Raw genomic sequence first — 23,512 nt, 5'->3', positions numbered from 1 at the left:
CATACACACACACACCCCCAATAAACCAATGCTATTTGTGAATACACATTTAAATTTGATGTAATAACAAATTTTATGCTGGAGAAAGTCAGGGTAGCCAGAGTGAGTCACCAGAGGCCAGGGAGCCACACTGTCTATCTACTAGTACAGAGCTAGTTCAATATTTAACAGCTTTCCTGGTATGTTCTGGGTGACTGTGTGCCCCAGGACAAGCCCACTGATGCTATATATCCGAGCATTCCTGTGTTTTCAATTCAGTAAATAAATAGATCAGGATCTGGAAGGACACAGACCACATTGCTTACAAGGGTGAAAGAACTGAAACCAGAGCCATGGTTGGTTTTAAAAAAGGGGAGATTTTACTCAATTATCTCTTATTATTTAAAAAAATTTTTTTTTGGTTAAAATAAGGCATGCATTCAATCCAATCCAATCAAAATCCCAATGAAAAAATTTTGAAGTGATAATATGATATGATGATATGATTAAATGAGTATAAAACTCATCTGTGGAAATAAGCATGTGCAAATGGAAAAGCACGAGGTTGGGGAGTACAAAACTTGCCCTAAACTGATAGTAAAATACGTTATAAATCTCCGTGTTTTAATAAGTGTCCTACTGAATCAGGAATAGATGGAAATGTCAACAGATTATAGTGCCCAGAAATGAACTTAAGTATATGTAAATTTAATGTATGATAAAAGTGGCATTTTAAATCAATGGGGAAATGATAGAGAGGGTACTGGGATGTCTGGCTGTTTGGAAAACATACAGTTAAATCTCTATCACATAGTTTACCCTGAAATAGACTATAGGTGCATCAAAGATTTAAATGCAAAAATCTAAAACCATGGAAGTACTAGAACAGGACATGAGTGACCTGTATAATCTCGGCAAGGGAAATCTCTGATAGAGGCAACTAGAAACCACATAAAAGCACACCATTACGCTCCCTAAGGATACTTTTGCACAATAAGGGATACTGTAGGTAAAATCAAGATAAAAGATAAGCTAGGGAAAATGTCTGTCACACGTATAGGATGAAAATTCATATCCTTTGTAGAAAAATAAGAAAATTAAAAAAATCCCAAGACGCACTGGAAAAAGGAAGCAATAAAAAGAGGAAGGAGTCCTTATTTAGTGTCACATAGCAATTCTTCCTCACACAAATTGTGCACCCTCTTTAGCCGAGATGTTCCACTCCTAGGATTCAGTTCTCTAGACTCACTCACAAAAACTGGAGCATTGTTTGCAATAAGAAAAGAAATCTAAAAAAATCCAATGTATACTAATAGAGTATTGAGTAAATGGATTCGGTGTATCTATATAATGGAATACTCTGCAACCATCAAAAATGAAAAGGTAAATCTGTATGTACTGACATGGAAGTTTCTAGAATAATTATTTGAGTAGAAAAAAGTTGCACAGCAAAGTAGTCACATTTTTGTAAAATAACTAGAATATGTATAATTGCATAATTATAGAAAAGGATCTTGTAAGAATGTACAACAATCTGTTAAAAGGATGATTGCTAAGAAATGGGAAAAAAGTGAAGTATAGACATCTCTATTCTCTTTCTTATGTTCATGTATAGTTTGGATGTTTTTAAGTTTGCATCATATAACCACTAAAAATAGGAATTAAAATTCAGAAATAATTTAAAAATTGTTAAGGTTCTTGTCTCACTTTTATATTCTGTATTTATTAGCAAAATGAAAAATTCTAGAACAACAAAAAAGGCAACCAACTTGATTGATAAGCCAGCTGAATGAGTTAAGCATCATAAGCAACCTCAGATTTTCAGCCAGAGTGCTAGTTCATTCATAAAGAACATTCAAAAATGGGAATAAGTGAAAAGCCTCACAGAAAACCATCACAATCTCTCCTACCAACTTCTCTAGTCCTTCACTCTCCTAGCAGCCTGATGGTGGCATTGGCCAGGGACAACGAGTGGTGAATAAGTAGCTTTGGATAGGAAGTTGCCATTCCAATGGGAAACTTGGCAGGAGCACTGAACAAATGGAAACTTTGTGAAGTGAAGAAAGCCCACCCGCTGTGTGGAACACTGGAGGCAACTGTGGTGTAGTGAAGGAATACTCAATTTGAGAGTTCTGAAATTTGGGTTGGGTATTTCCATCCATCGAGACTGAGTTAGAAAATTAGTGCACTTCTTTGAGCCTCATTTCAGTGGGATTGAATGATGAAAAATGGGATTAATGATACCTATCCCATAGGACTGTGGTGAAAGGTCAAAATTTTTTAAAAGATTTATTTATCTATTAGAAAGAGAGAGGGTGAGAGCATGGGGGGAGGAAGGGCTGAGGGAGAGGGAAACTTAAGCAGACTCCACGCTGAGTGGGGAGCCCGACATGGGGCTCAGCCTGGGCTGGATCTCACTACCTTGAGATCACAACCCTGAGATCATGACCTGGAAATGAAGAGTTGGGCGCTTAAGGGACAGCACTGCCCAGGGGTCCCTGAAAGATCAAATTTAAACATGTGTATAGAGGGGCACCTGGCTCAGTCAGTAAAGCATATGAACTTGGGGTCATGGATTCAAGCCCCGTATTGGGTACAGAAGTTCCTTAAAAAATAAACAAAATAAACATATATATGGAACACTCAGTAAACAGTAAGACCGTGAATGTGTAAATTGTTACTATACTACTTGTGGAATGTGTTAGCCAGTAGAAAGCAGTGGGACCATAACTCTCAGCTCATGAATTCAATGCACATGACAGGGCTAGGGTTGCTGGATAAAATACAGGATGCCTAGTTAAATGTGAATTTCAGATAAGGAATGAAAATTTTTTTACCATATGTCTCATGATAACTGAGCACAAGTTAACATTTCATTTTGACTATTATCTATTGTTCTCTCATATCAAATAAATTAGGTGCATCTCCTCAACTATTTTGAAAGCTCTGTGGGAATACAGATCATTTCATATATTTATCTTGGATAACAGGTATGATTACCTATTATCCAGGTATGCTCCAGGATGCTCAAACACTGTCATGCTTGTAACAGATACTAATAAATGATGATGAGAGCAAGGATTTGGTTTGGAGGTCATTAGTCCCTCTAATGCCTTCAGGGCTTGAATAAAGTTGCTAATATCTACACGGTCCTCTTGTCTGGCTGCCCTGGGAACCTAGAAGCAGCTAGGGCTCAGGAGCTTAGATACTGGTCCATTTCTAGAAGTTAAGAAAAGAAGGTTCCAGAAACCTAGATGACACTAATGGAGCTAAGCTCATTGCCATTTGCTCTCATACCATATAACTCAGGTGCCTGAGTCACCCACACTTGACTTAAAACCTTAAATTCCTCCTATACTTTGCTTGAATGTTGTTACATGGTTATGATTCACTAAGAGATAAACAGAAGTCTTTAGAGTCTATTTGATTTCTTAAAAAAGAAAGACATTTTGCACTTTTAAACTTGGAAACTAACTCAGGTTTTGCTGGGTTTTAGGCTACCAGATTTTGAAAAGAAGACAGCATTTCTAAAACACTGGTCTCTGTCATTCTTTCTTACTTGGCTCTTTCTTGCTAAACTTTTCAATGAGGTTTTGGATCTGCCACAAACATCCCTGAGTTAAAATAACATATTAAATCAGTGCTTGGTTAGAAGAAGGGAGAAAAACTAAAGAATGTAAGAGTCACTCTACCCATAGACAAGATGATAATCTACATGCACTATGCATAATGTGTGGTGTTTTTTTTTTTGAGGGAAGATACAGAACTTTCTCAGAACTCTTTGATGAAATATACATTTGAATTACACAAAAAAAGAAAATGTGACAAGGAAATACTTTGCATACTGAGTTGTGACCATGGTTATGTAGGAGAGTACACCATTTCCAATTAAACAAAGAAATAGGCAGTAGAAAACACTTTTTTTTTTAAACCATGAAGTCTCTTTGAAAGAAAAGTAGAATTTGCACTCTACCTTATTCATTAAAGTTAGAAACTGCCATCCCTTTAATGAGCAGCCTGAGGGTGGAGAAAGTGTCTTGAATAGCTATATTCCAAGGAGTACTTGGCATCATCACTGAAACATAATGTGGGACTGCAATTGTGTGGGGGTTTTTCCCCAGTGAATAGGAAGTGATCAAAGATAACACTGCCTGAGAAAGAATTAAAATAGTGTAACATTGCATCAAGTTATAGCCAACGCCAATCATTATATGGATGAATGAACAAGATCCTTTAAATAATGGTATAGACGTGCTGTGGCATTCAAAATATAATGACCAACTTCAGTGGGGTTCAAATAAAAATGCAAAAGCATGTGCCCACTCATCTGGCCAGAACAGTGAAGTATAAGCACGTCGTCTCTTTAAATAGATCTGTAAGCCACATCCTTCATTTACATCATCTATAAAACACTGGACTATAGGAAGTAAATTAATTCCAAAAGGCTGCCTTAGGAATTTTATCTTAGCAATGGGAAATGCTCTCTACTAGGATACTACAAAAATTAGAGGCACGATAAAAAAATAAAGTAAAAAGGACTTCTATAATTACAATGTGATCACCTTTCCCTCCGTGAAAGGACAGGAAAGGAAAGGCACAATACAGGAATTGAAGTCATCATTGTGTAGATGAGAGTTCCTGGCATATAATGCTAGACAGAGCTATTTACTGGAAAAGTGTTGGTTTATTTACATGCTAAACAGCACCACCTTCTAGCTTCAGCGGACTGACAAATAACAGCACAGCAAGGGAGAGAAAGAAAAGGCAATCTTCCTTATTCCAGAGAGAATCAGAACAAGACAGACAGGGGTTGTCACAAATCCAAACATCTTGACCCCATCATTATAAAATGGAGAGCCCAGCCTCTCCAAACATCTCCAAAGAGATAATCTTTGCTTTTTCGGTAACAAGAATCTTAGCAAGGAAACTTGACTCTGCATCCAGAAGAAGGGATGAGGGACAAGGGAAAAATAATCAATATTTGCCTTAATCTAGGAAATCTCCATAGCACAACTCTTTCAAAAGATGGGAAAAATAAAATTTAATCTTTGTCGGAGGACTCATAAACAAGGCCAAATGCGTCCTTGTGCACTGGATAAAAACAAAGGTGAAAAATATCTGATTTGATGAACAAAGACTGGCCGATGAATGGAGTGAATCATTTTAATACAGTAAACAGGAGATCTGAATAAAAAGATCAAAGGAAGCCAGAGAGCGTAATGCACCCACAATTGCAAGTGCTCCCCAGGGAGTGACAAGAATAAAATTGGAAGATTTTGCTCAGAGAGATACTGCCACTGATTCTAATCTAGTTGTCTATGCTAATCAAGGCACAGCCTTTGAGCTTTCTCTAAAAGTTTTCAGTTCTTTGATTTAGAAAATAATGCTTGCACTTGCAGTTGGTATATATAAATTCTGACAGATACTAAGAGGGGAAATGAGGGCACTGAGTGGAGAAACAAATAAAATATATGCGATATTGTTCTAGTCATGCCCATTCCTCGCTGTGCAAGCTTTGGCAAATCATTTTATCCCTGGGCAACCACTTCTAGATTTTATGTGCTTACCTTATCCTAAATATTTGTATTTTACAATAAAAAATGCTACCTTCCCCTCCCCCCACCCTGCCCCATCTCTCGTTCTCTTTTTTAACCAATAAGACCGGGTCGAGTGAAAATTCACATAAGAAACAGTATTGACAGGATATCCCTATTTTTCTTTCCTCATTTGACATTTAGTTCACTGAGTGGGATGAAGTGTATCAGGAAGTTATCTGTGTACCTTCCACATATATTACTTCAAACTTTATTAACGAGACTACAGTCGGTTAAACGGAGTTGAAAAATAAATGTCTGCAGGATTCTGTTTGATTTTTAGTTTAGGTGGCCCAAGAAATGATGACAAACACACAGCGAAGCAACGCTTGAGAAGCTGGTGATGAAAATGGCGGGAAAAGGGGCGCCTGGGTGGCTTCGTCGTTAACCGTCTGCCCTCCCCTCAGGGCGTGATCCCCGAGTCCTAGGATCGAGCCCCACGTCAGGCTCCTCCGCTGGGAGCCTGCTTCTTCCTCTCCCACTCCCCCTGCCTGTGTTCCCTCTCTCGCTGGCTGTCTCTCCCTCTGTCAAATAAATAAATAAAATCTAAAAAAAAAAAAAGAAAAAAGAAAAAAAGAAAAGAAAGAAAAAAGAAAATGGCGGGAAAAGAGGGGGGTCATTAGCAGCCTAGAAATTGGCCACATTTCCTTCACAGAACGAAGTGCGTCCGTGTGTTCAGTGAGGCCTTCACAGTGGTGAGTGCTCACCAAGGCCTGGATGTGCGCCACTGCCAGACGGTCATTACCCAGCAGCCGGAGGCCACCCGCCATTGCCTGGAAGGCTTTGCCCCTGGCAGCCACTGACCCGTCCGGTTACCGGGCACCATTACGAGGAGATCGTTGCCCGCCGCCGTTATCCGGCAGCCATTTTGTGTTTCTCCTCAGCGACGCAGTTGGCCGCAGCAGCTTCGGTGCCCACGTCGCACGCCCGCGACAGGAGCGGGCGGCGGAGTTTCCCTCCCCCGCCCAGGAGTGCTCCGCAGCTTAAGACCCCGCCACGCGCCACGGGCTCACCCCCCCCCACCCCCCACTGTTTGGCGAGTCAGCCCCCGGGACTTCGGGGACAGAGGCTGGAGCTGAGCAAAGCCTGCCCACCTGGACTCTTGGGCAAGGCGCCTCAGGGCATTCCAGAACCTTCTGAAATTCTACAGAGATTGGGAGGCCGTTTTCTTTACGACAGCACCTCTCGCTCTGGGGTTGGAAGACTTCTTTCCGACGCCGATTTGCGTAACATAAATTGCCTGAGTGGATTAGCTAGAAGCTTCTGCTTCGCGCAAACAGCTGTGGCCTCAGCCTGCCCACCCCTGGCCCCCGCGGCGCTGTGTCTCGCCTACCGGTAGATGCCAGAGGAACCGCGTCTAGGCTGCGCTCCGTGGAGGAGAGGACTCGGGCTTCCGCGGCAGTGGGGCTCGCCCTGCACCCCAGCCCCGGGCTCTATCACTGTGGTGTCGGAGGCGTCTGCCTGGCGGAGCTGGGAGCCGAGGAGCGCCCCGGAGCAGCGGGAGACGAGCCCCCGCAGCAACTGCAGAGGGTGGGGAGGAACGTTCCGGGGGTTAGAACCATGGCGGGCGGCGTGAGAGCGATCTGTTCTGTGACCGGCACTGTGGCTGTTTTCTCCCCGGCTGTGTGGCCTGGGAAACGTGGAAGGCTGAAGCTGCTGTGGCACCGCAGAACGTGGCCGTTTGACAGACAGCGCCGGCAGCAAGACTGCGGGCTCCGGGAGTCACTTCCTATCAGGCGCCTGCTGTGGAAGCGTGCGTGGAGAACGGGTGACTTCGGTTTCAGCACCCGGACACCACTCCAGGGCAGCACGCATTCCCAGCCCCGGCGAAGGAGGTCGCACAGTGCGCAGGGGCACGAAGACTTCCGTGAAGCAAGCAACAGAAAGTGGATTTGTTCCTATTAATGCAATTTCAGACGTCGTGCCAGAGCGCAATACAAATCATAGCCTTGGAACTACGTCCCAGAATGACATAAAAAGAGAAAAGGCTTTGGGCAGAATATGGCAGATCCATTCTTGGAAACAAAATTTCATCTTGGAAGCTTAAAGTTCCAGGCTTTAAACATTCAAGTTACAAGCTTATCACAATATTTCCAGCACTAACTGATAATGCAAGTAAAGTGATGACTTTATTATTTCACCCTTGAAGAAAATACTTTGCATCATTTGTACACCTTGGTTGGGTAAGGTCAATTTTTCGTGTTTTGTTTTTTACATTTTTTGGAAGGTATTTAACAACAAAAAAAGATTATTTTAGAGCGAGGGAGAGACTGCGCGCCGGCATTGCAGGAGTGGGGGAGGGGCAGAGAAAGGGGGATAGGGAGAGAATCTCCAGCAGACTCCTCGCTGAGCACGGAGGCAGTTTAGGGGGCTCCAACTCGTCACCCTGAGATGCCCCTAGAAGGCATTTTGGATGAAAAAAAAAATCAGGAGAACTCCATAAGCTCCAACCCTCAAGAAGTCTAGTCTGCAGGCTGCAACGATAAAACAGCAGGCCTGACAATCTTATTTCAGCGTTGTGTACGTCACATTCTTAACCCTATGTTCCCTAAAGGTGGTGATCTTCAAGTAGGAGTGACAAAACGGGGAGGGGCAATGTTGGAATTTTTAGGGTAAACCCTGGAGTGGTGTGGTAAAGAAAGACTATTCTACAGATTATTTTCATGATACAAATGAAAGAAGTTAAAACTTGACAAAATCTTTGGCTGGTGGGGGATATGCAAGGTTTAAAGAGGGGAAGTTAATTAAAGTAAGCTAATTTAAATTTAAAAAGATTGGGAAACTTTCTTAATATTGCTGGTCCAGAGAATTTATCTGTTGAGGCGCCTGGGTGGCTCAGTCAGTTATTCGACCAACTCTCGAATTCAGGTCATGATCTCCTGATTGTGGGATAGAACACCCCCCCCCACCCCCACCTGGTGCTGGGCTAGGAGTCAGCTGATGCTCTCTCTCTGAAGTAAATAAATAAATCTTCAAAAAAAAAAAAAGAATTTATCAGAAGGGACTTAGGTAGAGACTATAGTCACATGAAAGCATAAAATATGGTATAAACTGATGGAAACTCCTAGCTGAATGATAGCTGAATTAAAAGTCAATCAACATTGCATTAGGAGACTTCAGCTTTAGGCGATGAATGATAGACTGTAGATTTACAAAACTGAGGAACTAAGATCATGAAATTCACCTTTCATTTCTATTTTTAGACCCAAATAAACTTAGATTTAAATTCGAAAGCAGATGAGTTTTCAGATCCTTAATACTGTGATTTTATTCTGAATAATTGCCTTTTATTTTCAGTGCCTGTTGTGTCTTTACCTCATGTCACAATTTAATCCCTCTTTAAACTTAATTTAATGCCCAATTTAATCTCAATATGACAGCTAATAATTAAGAGAACCCGTGTTGTGTAGCTTACTGTTTGGTTGTGTTGGTCATGTATATGTGTCGTGTACAATATTGTTTCGTACCATGCAATTTAATGAACAGTACACTTGATATGTTTATTAAGGAAGAACAAAAAACCAAGCTACCGTCTTTTGAGAGTTAAAACATAGTTTTCATGGTGATGGTGTGAATAGTAAAAGATTTTATATGCTACAGAGGCCTACTTTTAGAATTTGTACATTACATGTACAAATGTACAAACCTACAGATTATGTGTATCTTACATGTACAGATCTGGACAGTATATGTACAAATCTGAAATAATCATTTTGTAAGTATAGTATTATGTGGATTAATAATTTGTATTAGTGGTTTTCATCCTTTTTCCTTTTTCTCATGGGATCTTTCAAAGGAATTCTTGGAAGCCCAGTTTGCAAAACAGACACAGGTAGCTCTGCTCTGATCGAAGTGTTTGTGGGGGCTGGAGATAGGGATGAAGGGCCTAAAGGCAGCCTTTTAGGTTCACTCTCAGTGGCCCCCAAGCCCTTTCATGGAGCCTCCAGAATTTCTGGAACACAGTTTGGAAATTGTTGTCCTATGTAACGCCCTACCTTTGTGGTGGGATTTTATACGTGCGATAGTATTTCATTCCCACAATATTCAATGTTTTTTCGTTTTACAGATGAGAAAACAGGGACTCAAGTCAATTCATTTTCCCACTATCACTTCATTATTGAATGATTAGATTTAGGACTTGAGCTCAAATCTTCATGTTTTTCCCATTAATTCATACTGTCTATAACAATAGAAAATATGCTCAGGATGTTTTCTAACATCCAAGTAGGATGAGGTAGAATTTATGTAAAGCATGAGAGTTTCTTAATGTTGTCCTTCTACAGCAGAAGTGAGTGACGATAGTCTTATGGATCACAGTCCTATGGCTCACCCAAGTCACCGATTATGGGAGCCTGGGATATGTGTGTAATCCTCACCTGTAAACCTGGCCCTTTCTTCCCTACTTGAGAAAGCATATTGGAGTACAGGGCACAGGGTGATGTTATTATCGGAGTCAATTTTTGTTTATGAACAAGAGGAACAGTTTATTCCCTGCCTTTGGCAACTACCAGTCTGTTCTCTGTATCCATGGGTTCAGGTTTGTTTTGTTTAAAATTCCATATATAAGTGAGATCATACAGTATTTGTCTTTCTCTGTCTGATTTATTTCACTTAGCATAATTCCCTCAAGGTCCATCCATATTGCTTCAAATGGCAGGATTTCCTTCTTTTTTATGGCTGAGTAGTATTCCATTGTATATATGCATTTTCTTTATCCATTCACCCAAAGATAGACACTTAGGTTGTTTCCCTGTCTTAGCTATTGTAAATAATGCTGCAGTGAACATGGGGGTGCATATATCTTTTCCAGTTAGTATTTTCATTTCCTGTGAATAAATACCTAGAAGTGGAATTGCTGTATCATATGATAGATCAATTTTTTAAAACTTTTTGAGGAAACTCCACACTGTTTTCCATAGTGGCTTTACCAATTTACATTCCCATCAACAGTGCATGAGGGTTCCATTTTCTCCACATCTTCAACAATGCTTATTTCCTTTTTTTTTTTTTTTGATAATAGTTATTCTAACAGATGGGAGGTGATATCTCATTGTGATTTTGATTTACATTTCCCTGATAGTTGTGGCTCCTTCTTACTCCACCTTGGGATGCTCTTAGGTCCTCAGAAGGAAAGAAATGTAGAACTCAGAAAGCTCATGGGTGAACATCTGACCAGTATTGAACGTACTGGCCACGTGCGAGATTTAAGTGCTGCATCACAGATGGGTGTTGAATGTTACAATTCTGATTGTTACACTAAACACTTCCCATCTTATGCCCAGGCAGTTCATTTTTCTTTCCTAATTTTCCATTTTTTCATTGGCCCTTATTGAGTCTATTCTCCCACTAAGGTAACTTTGGATTTCAGTATTATAGTCAAGATGCTGATCACTAATTGCACTTCTTTAGACATACTATCTCTCAACTAGAAGATGAAAGACAATTGTTTCACTGATAATTAAAGTACTGAAGTTTGTGAACTGTTCTTGTTCATAAATAAAAATCGACTCAGATAATAACAGGATAAGGCTTCTCAGACCCCTTGATATGTTCATATATATTATAAAGCTGAGAGCACAAGAAAACCAGAAGCATTTTACAAACAGCTAAATAAAGAACTTTTTCCCTGCCCTTTCATACCTCCCAAAGCACTGGAATTCTGGAAAATGCCGATGAACAGCAATGTTCTTAAGCAAGTCAGAAAATTGGCAGTTACTTCCTAATTAAGAAAAAAGCTCAATATGTCTGTAACCAAGCATAGTAATTTCACACTAATCTTCCCCTACCCCACATCACAAGGAACTAGGGTTCTATGGAACACCCTAGTCCTTTGGGTGAGGCTGTTCTAGCCCAGCTGTTCTCACTTACCCAGCATGATTTACAAATACCCACCTTACTTTCTTTGTTTAATTGACTTTCTCCACTTGGAAGGTCTTGCACTAAGCACCTGTGAGACACAAAGTCGAGATCTGGTGGCAGGCAAGGAAGAAGGAACTGAAAGATCTGCCCTCCACAAGTTTCCAGATCAGCATGTAACCTCTGACCTGAAGCCCTGCCAGGGTTTCCCTGCACTGACTCTTCTGAACCTGTGGCTGTTATATTTACACCTCTCTTATAACTCTTACCATATTTTCCTTTGTATAATAATTATTTTAAATTTAATATATATTAATGTATTAATAGATATCAGTATCTGTTGAGTTTTCTTATTAATTAGGGGGTATCTGCCAATTACTGACTTGCTTAAGAACATTGATGTACATCTGCATTCTCTAGAACTCCAGTATTTTGTGAGGCATGAAGAGGTAGGGGAAAATTCTTTATTTAACTATTTGGAAGATGCTTCTGATTCCCTTGTGCTCAGAGCTTTACAGTGTACATGAACATATCAAGGGGTTTGAGAAGTCTTGTCTTAAAGACAACTGTATACCTTTTTAAAACTTCAATGGATGTTAAGTATTAAATATTACCAGGCACTGTGTTAAATGCTATTCAGGACAAGGAAGGGAGTCTTGCCTTCAGAGCAATTAGCATCCGAGGTAAAAATTTAGATATTAGAAAAGTTAGAAAGGTAGTTAATTGATTTATTTTTTGACAAATAAACACGAATAATTGACAAAAGTTCATATATTTAAATATGTATACATTTTGAAATGACCACCATAATCAAGTTAATTAATATCTATCACATCACATAGATGTGATAATTTGCATGTCATCCTCGTGCAGGGGCCGTGCTAAATAGTCTCTGTCTCAGTCCAGATACAGAGTATCTGTACATGTGCTGCTGAAGGGACACTAGTCATTGATTGTTAGCACAAGTCTTAAATCCCCTGATTTATGAAGAAATGTGAAAATTTTCCACTAGTTGTAGACATTTAAGTACACACCCTCTAATGCTGTTTCTTCCTTTGCCATGCCCTCCCAGTCTTCAGTCTCATAGAGGAAATGAAAGACTCTGAATTTAGCTTCAAAGTCATGTTTCTTTGTACATAGAAGTGTGACCATGTCTAAGGTGCCCTGAACCTATTTTTAAACTAAACGACTGGAAGGAGAGGTAGGAAATTTAATATTAATGTATTTTTTTCTTTTAAATCTTTTAGGGTTACCCTTTATTTCTTAATTGTTTTCTTCTTCCATATTTGTTTTTCCACTTACAGCTAAATAACAAAATGAAATGAAAGTGGAACTATTAAAAAGAAAATAATTAACAATTAGGTATTTAGAATACTTAGAATTTTGCTTTATAAAAATATTGTTAAAGCTATTACTCATGTTGAAGTTTTAGCATTCATTAATGTATGTATTTTGTGCAAAATCAGCAAATTCCACATTCCCAGTTTGGCTGTTATACACACAAATTAATGAATGTACTTTAATGAATTTGATTAATATGCAGCAGTTTAAGATCCATTTTGTATTATTAGCCCATGAAATGTTCCTCATTGAATGCTGCTGAATCAGAATGCTGTATTTGCCTGGGAAGGCTGTCTCTCTCTCTCACACACACAGAGACGCTCTTCACAAATAATGTAAAGCTAAGATTTTCATAATTATCATAATTCACTCATTAAGATATTAGCAAACTGTCACAACCACAAAAGATTCTCTGTGCATGGAATTTTCCATCTTTTGCCTGCATCCAAGATATACATGCAGTGCCAGTGCCAGAGAATGTTAAATGGAAACCCTACTTCTGCATTTTATTAGCAAATTTTGCAAACTACAAACAGCTTGAGTGTTGTATAAATTTATAGTTGTACTTGCACATTTGTGACGGTGGTTTTCGGCATGCAAGTTTTATCTAAGAGCTTTTACTTGGAACTGCACAGAGCAATTCCAAAACCTCAAAACTAAAGGAAAATAAAATTGAAGTGCCTTTACAATTGTGTGATTTATACATTAAAGTATTTATTTTAAAACAAGATTAAAAATACTGCACTCCTAGAAACATTCTCTCCTGGTAGAAGCCACTCAGATGGAAAATTTCATCTATTTCAAACTGATTTTTTGCCTGAATGACTCTCACATATTTTCCTAAAACCTAGTCATGTCAAACGATTTATTCTACCTTAATAATACTGTGCAAGTAGCCAGGAAGATTCAGTGTTGAAGTGGTAGAAGGCAGTTGGCCAATTAGGTGCTCAACTATATTTTGATTTTCTATGCTTAGACATACTTATTCTTTTCTTACCTTCTGATCCCCTACTCAGCAGTACTTCTAGATGAGAATTTCTGCATATTTCTGTCCTAGGAATACTTAGCCAAATTTGAGATATAGAATGCATTTTGGATCAAAATCCCAAATAAGGATAAGGCAGTGAAATCCATTTTCCCACTTTAGGAGGTAATAGACGGAGCTCAGTATGGCATACAAAGGGCACATGTATTTTCAATGTCCTTCCCAAGGCACCCCTTCATCCCCTTCACAGTACAGTACCATCTGTGCCATCACAATGGCCCTAGTGATAAGGATGCATTTTATTAAAGATGACTGGTCTACAACAGAGCTACCGGGTTGCAATATGAAAGTCATTTTTCAATGAAATAATTGCTGCTTTTTCTTCAGACTTTTCTCTCTTTATTAAAAAATTATTTTTTTGCTTCAACTATTATTGTCATTGACTCACCATCTTCTGGCAACATATATTATTTTCGAAAAATTGATTTTAAAGAAAATAGCATCCAAAATTTTCTTAACAGAAGCAATTGCTAGGCCAGAAAGTTAATGGGAATCTCTTCTCTGGATGAGTTCATATCATGATCTTGAAATAAAAAGATACAGGATGTGGTATATGTCTTAATTTATGATCACAAGAAGTGTGTGAGAAAGCTACAAAAGTAAATCCAGACTTTGAAATTTGGAATTTGCTTTGGAAAAAGATGACAATGGTAGCAATGATGGGAATGTTTTCTCTAGGGGTAGCTCTCAGCTATCTTGATTCTACTCAACAAATGAAAGAAACTGCCATTATTTTTCTGAATAGCGGGATTGAAAAAAAGAAAACCAACATTCTGGACTAGGTTCTTATCTTGATCCACGCACACTCATGAAGAATTCTTCGAGTGAAGGAATATGAAACTTTCCATGACAGCACTGGCCAATCCACAGAGAAAGAGGGACTTGGCCCAGTAAGCACTCCCCAAATGACCACGTAACTCATTTTCTGATGACAGAAAATTGAAAATGCATAAGTCTTGAGCTTTTCCCTTTACAACGCCCCATTTGGAATAAAGAAGTCATCAGAAAAATGGATTCTTTCTTGCTAACCTGACACATATCATCCAGGGACTAGAAAGAGATAATTTGTCAATACTGTCAGCCAAGTGCTGCTGTAGCCCCCATCTATTACCTAAGGTCTATTTTCATTTTACCCAATTCCACAAAGTTTGTTTTATTAAAATGAAAAATGGGATTATGGTGCTCCCTAGAAAGTCATTTTGTCTTCTTCCAGCTGTTCAGTGACATACTTTTAACTTTGTAAAGTCACTTGTTTATAATTTAAACTAAAGTTAGTTACTGCACACCTTGTTTACCTGTACCCAGTAGCGAATTTGTAGTGATGGGAGAAAGATCACTGAGTGTTACTAAGTCTTGTGAAGAAAACACAATTAATACCATCCTGTCTCCAATTTTGGGAGAAGTATATTGTGCATATAACAGGGTTCTGTTGTAAATAATAGGAGGCATTTTCACTCTTTTAGGCAAAAAGGGTGTTTTACAGGGAATTCAGAACTTAAACATTCATTAGAAGGTTGACAAGAGCAGGCTCTCCACTGACCTCCAGGAACGACTACCAGGACAATTTTGCAGACCCTGGCTTCCAAGGCCACTGAATCTGGCAGCTGCTGCAGCAACTGCCACCCCCAGGATCACTGTAGATCTTGGACTTTAGCTGCTTTATAGGCATCAGGAGGCCACCACTGCAGTTGTTGGGTCCAGGAAGTTGCCACCGAGGCTGCAGTCTGCTGGGGAGAAATTGTAGCCCAACCTCTTCAAGGCCATACTGTGCCTGCTGACTCCACAGTGTGTCTTCTGCCTCACCGCTTCTCTCTCCCCTGAACTCAGCTCCATGTACAGGTCTTACAAGCCTGCATCTGATTGGCCAGACCTAAATGGCTTCTTGAGCTGCATGGAAGCCCAGGAAATGAAGGTTTTGTTTTAATTTTCTAGTCTTTTCGATCCAGGAAAGAATGCTAATAGGAGCTTAGAACAGAGTTGAGTATAGTTTACCAAATCTACTCCAATACCCGTAGACTCATTTTCTACTACTGGTTAGCCATGCATAAAGTCCTTCATAGTTTCCTATCTTTAAAAAACTGGTGTTACTCCTTCTTTTATCTTTTTGGAGATCTTACATTAGTTTTCTTAAAGTCATTTCAGATTGTTCTGTTACTTCCATTTGTCAGGAGTAATTAGGTCCTGATGTGGTAAGCAGAATAATGTCCTCCTGCAAAGATGTTTATGTCCTAATGCTTGGAAACTGTGAGTATGTTACATTACAGTAGAAGAAGAATTAAAGTTGCAGATAGAATTAAGATTGTTCATCAACTAACTTTAAAACAGATTATCCTGTATTATCCAGGTAGATAACAAGGGTCCTTATTACCCTGATGTAATAACAAGGGTCCTTAAATGTGAAAGGGGTAGGTGGAAGAAGAGTTCAGAGTGTTGCAGTGTGAGAAAGACTCACCCCACTGTTGCTGGCTTTAAAGATGGAGAGGAGCCATGAGCCAAGGAATACAGGCAGCCTCTAGAAGCTGGAAGGGGCAAGGTAGTGGATTCTCCCCAGAAAAGAATCAGCCCTGTTAGCACCTAGATTTTAGCCCACTGAGAGCCAGTTCAGACTCCTGAACCACAAAACTGAAACAATAAGTTGGCATTTTAAACCACTAAGTTTGGGGAAATTTGTTAAAGCAGCAATAAGAAACTAATACAGCTGATAGTTAAGATTGCTAGTTAAGATTTCACTTTTACTCTTTTCTCATGAGCTTTGACATTTTGGCTTTGGGTTCATCTTGAGTGGGGTTTTCCCCTACTCTTTATAATTTCCTCATTTTGTCAACCTGTTTGTGGACACAGGGAAGCTCCCTGGGACCCCAGATTGTAACCTGGTAATTCCATGTCCAGTCCCACAGTGATATTTGTGCTGTCCCAGGGTTAGCCAAGGGGACTAGTGGGCAGCTTGGTCCAAGTGTTGCCACAGTAAGGGAACAGCAATTGGAACTCTTTCTGGCTCGTTTCACATGTTAGAAAGCATGATTAGCCCTAGATTGTAAGCAGGAAGTAAAGCACTGGTCCCCAGCTGGGCCCAGTATGCTCCTGTGCAGGCTATCCCACAGGAGTCAGATCTTTACCCCCACGTCTGCTTTATTGTTAAAGCTTTGTAGGCCTCTGGCTCATGACACACTTTCCTCTTTGTAGTTCTGTTTCTGGTCCATCAGGATGTTTAGCTCATTTTTTAAGCATAGCCATAGTTTTCAATTTATAATATATATTTAATATGTAATGTAATTTGTAAAATACATATGAAATGCTGGCTGCATATTTTGTCATTGCTGTGTTTAGAGCAGAGGGGAGAAGTTCCAAGCACTACTTTGACCACAGGACTGCAATATGTAGGATGTATGGTTTTTTTTTTAAGATTTATCTGTTCATTTTAGAGAGAGACAGAGAGGGAACGAGCCAGGGGTGGGTGGTGAGGGGCAGAGGGAGAGAGAGAATCTAAAGCAGGCACCCCGCTGAGCACAGAGGCTGACTCAGGGCTCCATCCCAGGACCCTGAGATCATGACCTGAGCCAAAATCAAGAGCTGGACACCCAGCTGACTGAGACAACTAGGCACCCAGATATAGGATTAACATTTCACAGAACACCATGTCCCAGGTTTTCACCATGTTTTAGTTGAAAAGAAAATATAGTGAGTGGTTAGATTTTTCTATTTCTATCAGTGATTTGCTTTCTGCATTCCCAGGGATGTCACTTTCTTCAACAAATAATACCCTTTGGCAAAGGCTTAGCTGGTTGAAAATTATAAGAGAAAGTTTCATTGTATTGTACTTTAAAGTGGTTGTTCCAGAAATTCATCTTAAAACTTGCTATTTCAGGAAGCTGGCTCAGCTCCTCCACTTTCTCTGGAGTCCATCAATTCCATAAATTGGCTAGGCGTTACTCGAGTATGATTGTTAGGGTCAGGAGGGGGAGGAACAGAACACCAGGTGTTACATTACAAAAGGTGGCATGAGTCCCTGGTTTAGTCATGTACTTTAAGAGTGTGGAAAATAGCTGTTCACAGTTAACACCAGAAGTGCTCATTAAACTGATTTTCTGTTGGGAATGATTCCCCCAAAATGTCTCAGGCTATCAAGTAGCTAAAATTCTATCAGGATTATGATACCCACTGAGTTACAAGTTATAAGAAATGATACTTGAAATAAAGGCTTTGCAGGCAAATTAAAATAGTAATAATTTCAGTTAATGTAATGATATCTTTTTTTAAATCCCTTAATATCATTCAGCCAAAATTACATATTTGGGGAAAAAATGAGCTACTAAAGAAGATTTCCTAATTGTATGTAATATGCCTGAAGGCATATTGCGGATGTAATTCAGATGCCTGGACACAGAGGATGATGGCTCTGATGATGATATTATGCAATAGAACTACATTTTAGTCACAAACAGTCATAATGTAAAATTATTTCCCAGAGAAAGGAAGCCGGGAATATGTTACAGCTTCCACAGTAAGCTCTGTAATCCTGGCTACACTCTGGAGATCATATTTTTACGTGTGCAGGCTTCTCTGTAAACCCTCAAACCTTGCAGATCAAATTTTGACATCTAGCATCCCAGTATTTTGCAAGTGATAGTGCTTATTTTCCTGAAACTCAATTGTGAATCTCTTACCTTCTTTGTTTAGTTTACGCCAATGTGGTATTCCCTCAACCAATTCATTTTGGTTTGCCCTTGCCTCATCTGTAGGCTAACAAAGCTCCAAAGCTGTTTCTTGAGGTGAAAAGAGAATTACTTAAACCAAGCATGAATCCTTTTAACTATTTACAACTAGAAGTAGCTGGCTTAAGAAGGGTTTTTTTAAAATTTTACATTGTTGAGATACAAGTTATTGTCAAACAATTTATCCGTTAAAGCCTTTACCCTTACTGTAGTTCAATGGCCACAATATCGTGCATAGAATTTCATATCGGTGCACATGTGATCTTGACAAATGACTAAAAATCAAACTGTGTTCTGATTTGTGGTCTAACTCAGGTGAGTAAATTTGGAATTTCTATTTTTTAACACTCAGGCGGGTTTCACAAACCATACTGGCAAAGGCTCATAAAAAGTAGGTCTCATGGTGGTCTCTGCACCCCTCAACTCCCCAAATCCCATGGTTTCTTTTCTTGCCCTTCAGGGGTCAGATACCATCACTTCTGACACGTTGATTTTAGTCTTCCTGAGATGAAGGCTCAAAACCCATCTGCGCCACACTGTTGTGAGCTCTGCTTTCTCACCACCCTTAGAGCTCATAATGGTGCCTTCTCCTTCAACAAGGTGATTCCTTTTCCATCCTTGCATGTTTCCTTTATGCTGGGCTGAATGCATTCCTCCACTGGGGCATGGATGGGACAATGGATTCCTCCATTAGTCCTGGCTGACTTCTGGGATAGCCAAAGCTCCAAACAGCCTTCTTGGCCGGTGAGTCTGGGCTCAACAGTTCAGTCTCCCTACTAGGCCTACGGTCAGTTTACGCCTATCTCCCAGCTTTCCTTATGCCAGCTTCATGATGGTTTTTCAGTTGGATCTCAGCACTATCAAAGGACGCCTGTGGGCTTTAGCCTATCACTTGGCCAGGGTTGTCACTGGCTTGGGCTTAATATATCCAAGGGAAAGCCCAAGAATGGGAGAGCAAGAAGGGACAAGCAGTTGTTTTTCTGGCCCTGGTCAAAATTCTCTTCAACTGATTCCAGGCACTCAGCATTCAGGATCAGCTCAGGCTCAAGGCTTTCCAGAAGACAAAGGAAAATGAAGACCCATTCTTAACTTCAAGGCAGGTTTTGTAAGAAAACCTTCACCTACTGCAATGGGGCTGGGCAAGTTGCCTTCAGAACAAAAAAGGGAGGTGCCTGGGTGGCTCAGTCAGTTGAACAACTGCGTGGCAGACTCCTGATTTCGGCTCAGGTTGTGATCTCAAGGTCGTGGGATCAAGCCCCACATCAGGCTCCACACTCAGTGCAGAGTCTGCTTATCCCTCTCCCTCCCTCTCTGCCCCTCCCCTTCTGCCGCTCTCCCTGTTCCTGTGTATGCATACATGCGTGCTCTCTCTCTCAAATAAATTTTTAAAATTTTTTTAAAAGGTCCCCTGTTTTTGTTTGTTTCCTAGAAGAACCCACTGAATAATGGGACCATCCCAGTTAAGAGGAGGACATAGCTGGCACTAACTGATATAACCAACATCAGATACTGTGTGAAAACCAAGCTTTGGTTTTTCAGGTGATCATATAATACTTGAGTAAGGTCCAGAATTAGGCTAAACTGGGTTGGTACAAAGTACATGTGACCTCTTATCATTTCATGGTAACAGAGAGCTGCCTTCCTGTCTTTACCCTTTGCGTGAAATAAAGATGGTGGGTAATCCTTTCTCCCTTCATGAGAGAACGGGTCTATGTAGACATTTATTTATTCAGGTTAACTTTTTGTTTGTTGACCTGTACGTCTGTAGACGTCCATCTGCAATGGGGAAGGAGAAGGAGAGACATTCATGTCATGGAAGGACCTTTGAACTAGGACTCTGAATATCTAGGATTTGATTTGTCACTCATGAGCCAGTACTCCTTAGTTCTCAGTTGCTTTCTCTGCAACGAGAATTGACAGTAAAAAAGCTATGAGGGCTCCCCAGTTTTGTTAAGGTGGCAGATCAGAAAAGGGATGTGAAAATTCTAAGAAAAGAAGTTTACTAACATGCTTAAGAAATACCAAGTGAGCGGCAAACTATGTGCCAGACACAGCCAGTCTCTGCAGATTAGGAATGAAGATGACACCCATCCTGCCTCATGGAGACCAACACTTTCAGCCACTGAGAGGGAAAGTCACAGCCTCCAGAGATTGAAAATCATGATAAGTATTATCTTCAGTTAGGGACTTTAATTCAGTCTCCATGTTGCTGCAGGGTAGCTCACGTCCAAGTCATGATGCATATGCTGCTTTTCCTCCACCTCTACCTAATTTTTTTCCTTTTATCTTCTTCCTGCAAAACTGAAGTAGTGCTTGGGGAAGTCGGGGGCAGGTGGTACTAGGAAGTATGTCAGGGAGGCTTATTGCAGCAGGGACATCTTAGTTGAGACATGAAGTTTGAATTGGATTTGATGAGGCCAAAAGGGGGGAAGTGATGGAGGAAGAAGCCAAGGCTGAGAGAAAGAGCATGTGCAAAAGCCCAGGGATGAGCAAAAACAGTGGACAGAGAGATGAGAGTAATTTGGGGTGATTGTAATAAAGAATCCAAAGGATGGAGGGAAAAGAAATAAAAAGGATGAACATTTCAAATATTGGGATGACAGGTATGTGGAAGAGGTTAGGTTTGCTTTGTGCAGCTAGCTAGCTCCAGGGGCACAACTAGAATCCAGGGGGAAAATTCCAGAGAAAAGGACATTGACTAAAAATTAAACTATAGTAATGGCCTCCACTTAGTCCTTCCAGTATTCCAGGCACCGTGGTAGGGATTTTATATCCATTATCTCACTGGTAGCTTCAAAACAACCCTGTGAGGTAAATGTCATGAGAAAACAGACTCAGAGAAGTTACATTAACTAGCTCAGGGTCACACAATGAGGACAAAGTTACATTAACTAGCTCAGGGTCACACAATGAGGACAAAGTTACATTAACTAGCTCAGGGTCACACAATAAGGACAAAGTTCCAAAATTGCCACTCTTGGTCACCACCATCAAACTGCTTTCTTGTGAGGATTATGTTGTCACAGAACGAATGTATGGCTCTGAAAGTTTCCTGTCGCTGCTGGGATATTGTAGAGGATCCAGGCATCAAGAGAACCAGTAACCTTCTGAGGATCTTCCCATTGTGAGATCCAGGGATTCAATGACATGTCAACAGTTGGATTCATAAAACAACCCTGAAAGACAGCCAGCTTCTGCATTTGGGGCAGGTTTATGTCGTGTGTAATGGGCCCTCCTGGGGTACCTTTAAGGGGGGCATTCTCAGGCTTCATCACTGCAGAGAACACCGAAAGGGAGACAGAGTGAAATGGACCGAATTAGGGCAGCTCAGCCCTCCAATAAAGACATGCGTCTTTCACAAACATCTGCTTTAGCTAATGCTGGCCTTGGGCAGTATTAAATTATGTATTCAGCTCTTAAACTATCACAGATTCATGTTTCAAGAACATAACCATGAGAAAATATTGCACCACTAGCAGAAACAAAACAGCTCTGCTCATTTTGCATTAAATTTTTTTTTGGTGAATTTCTATAATAATTCTTCATTTTCTTTCAAATTAAAGGGCATTGTGGGAGACCAAATAGGTTAGAATGCATAGGAATTTTTTTTCTGTTATTGACTTATTGAAAAAAAGAATAAAAAATTGCCTCTTTTGCTCACCATTCAGTGAAGGGTATCCAAATAGCAAACAACAATAAATTACACAGTGAATTTGGGCATGTTAGAGGTAGAGAGACCTTAGAAAGCATTCCAAAGGTGTTTTCTAGAACTGCTGCTTCTTTATAATGAAGTGCTTCTCTAAGGTCAGAAATCATGATCTTCTTGAAATACACCCTGGGTAGGCCAGCTCCCACCCCTGTCCCAGCATTTTCTTAAAACTGAAATAGCCATGGACTACCACAGTATGAGGATTTTACCTGTGACTTTTTAAGAGAGAGAGAGAGAGAGAGATGTTGGGAGAAGGGAGGAGGGCTCTCTAGTGTCCTCAACCCTGACATATTTAGTGGCCGATAGTCGGAAAACAGTGTATGGAGTTTATCAAAATGTGTGCTTCTCAGAAATGCTAATAAAATAAAACATTAAGAGTCTTCAACAAAGGTGTCCTTTGTGGTGGCAACCCAGGATCCTCGCACCCTGGTGGAAGACAAGTTCCACGGTGACAATGAGTGCAGGTGACCCTCTCAGGCAAAACTCTGAAATTGATTCTCCTCCCTCTATAGCTGAGGCAGAGCATTTCATTCCTTCCCCCTTTCCCCTCTGAACACATACTGATGCTCATAACTTCCAAGTACTTGCTCATTAAAACCCTGCGTTCTGGATTCTTTCTGGTTCTTTCCCTTCTTTCACGAAGGAAAAGAACCCCTCTTTCCTATGTATCAACAACATGTGCAGAGCATATACTCTTAAAATGTTGTGATAAGCCAAATTTTTATAAATTATATTCAAAGGCCTTACTTTTGCAACAATCATTTCTTCCTTTACTCCTTCCATAAATATTTAAATAAATTTTTAAATCATTCTTGTTTAAAGAAAGATACACCAACAGCCTTATATAAAAGAATTTTTCTGGCAACTTGAAAATGTAGGAAATACAATAAAAAGAGAGTAAAGATTTTGCAATAAGTACCCTGTGAGTAACGGAATGTCTCAGCTGGAATAATCATGTCAAGGAGCAGGCAATTGGGCAGGTGATTTTTCTTAAATAGAATTCAATCCACTAATGCCAGCCATGGTCCAAATGAGGCAACTACTGTGGGTCAAGGTGGGGAAGACGAAGTTGTACAAAGACAGTTAGAGCTGCAGTAAACTAAAAACATCTCTGCTCATTTTCTCTCTGGTCTAAAGCACGCAGGAGAGGCATTGATCTTTGCCAGCCAGTCTTAAACACTGTCTGTAAGAGGAAGATGAATTAAACTCAGTAGAAGCATGATTGCTCCCTGGCTGCTGGAGAGGCAGGGAGGATTTGGGGTGGGGATGCCAGGGC

At 40.2% G+C, this 23,512-nt stretch overlaps 2 long non-coding RNA genes across 2 annotated transcripts in view; one reads left to right on the top strand and one right to left on the bottom strand.

The window, feature by feature from the left end:
- The window catches only part of LOC125282781 (uncharacterized), a 66,863-nt gene extending 59,600 nt beyond the window's left edge, over positions 1–7,263 (bottom strand). Inside the window, exon 1 of the long non-coding RNA XR_007190056.2 lies at positions 6,907–7,263. This is a non-coding gene — a long non-coding RNA (uncharacterized LOC125282781). The remainder of the gene's footprint in view (positions 1–6,906) is intronic.
- Positions 6,702–23,512, top strand: part of LOC125282782 (uncharacterized) — an 88,691-nt gene continuing 71,880 nt past the window's right edge. Inside the window, exon 1 of the long non-coding RNA XR_007190057.2 lies at positions 6,702–7,756. This is a non-coding gene — a long non-coding RNA (uncharacterized LOC125282782). The remainder of the gene's footprint in view (positions 7,757–23,512) is intronic.

Source organism: Ursus arctos, unplaced genomic scaffold, assembly GCF_023065955.2.
Source record: "Ursus arctos isolate Adak ecotype North America unplaced genomic scaffold, UrsArc2.0 scaffold_7, whole genome shotgun sequence".
NCBI lineage: Eukaryota > Metazoa > Chordata > Mammalia > Carnivora > Ursidae > Ursus > Ursus arctos.
This window is presented reverse-complemented; position numbering and strand designations above follow the sequence as displayed.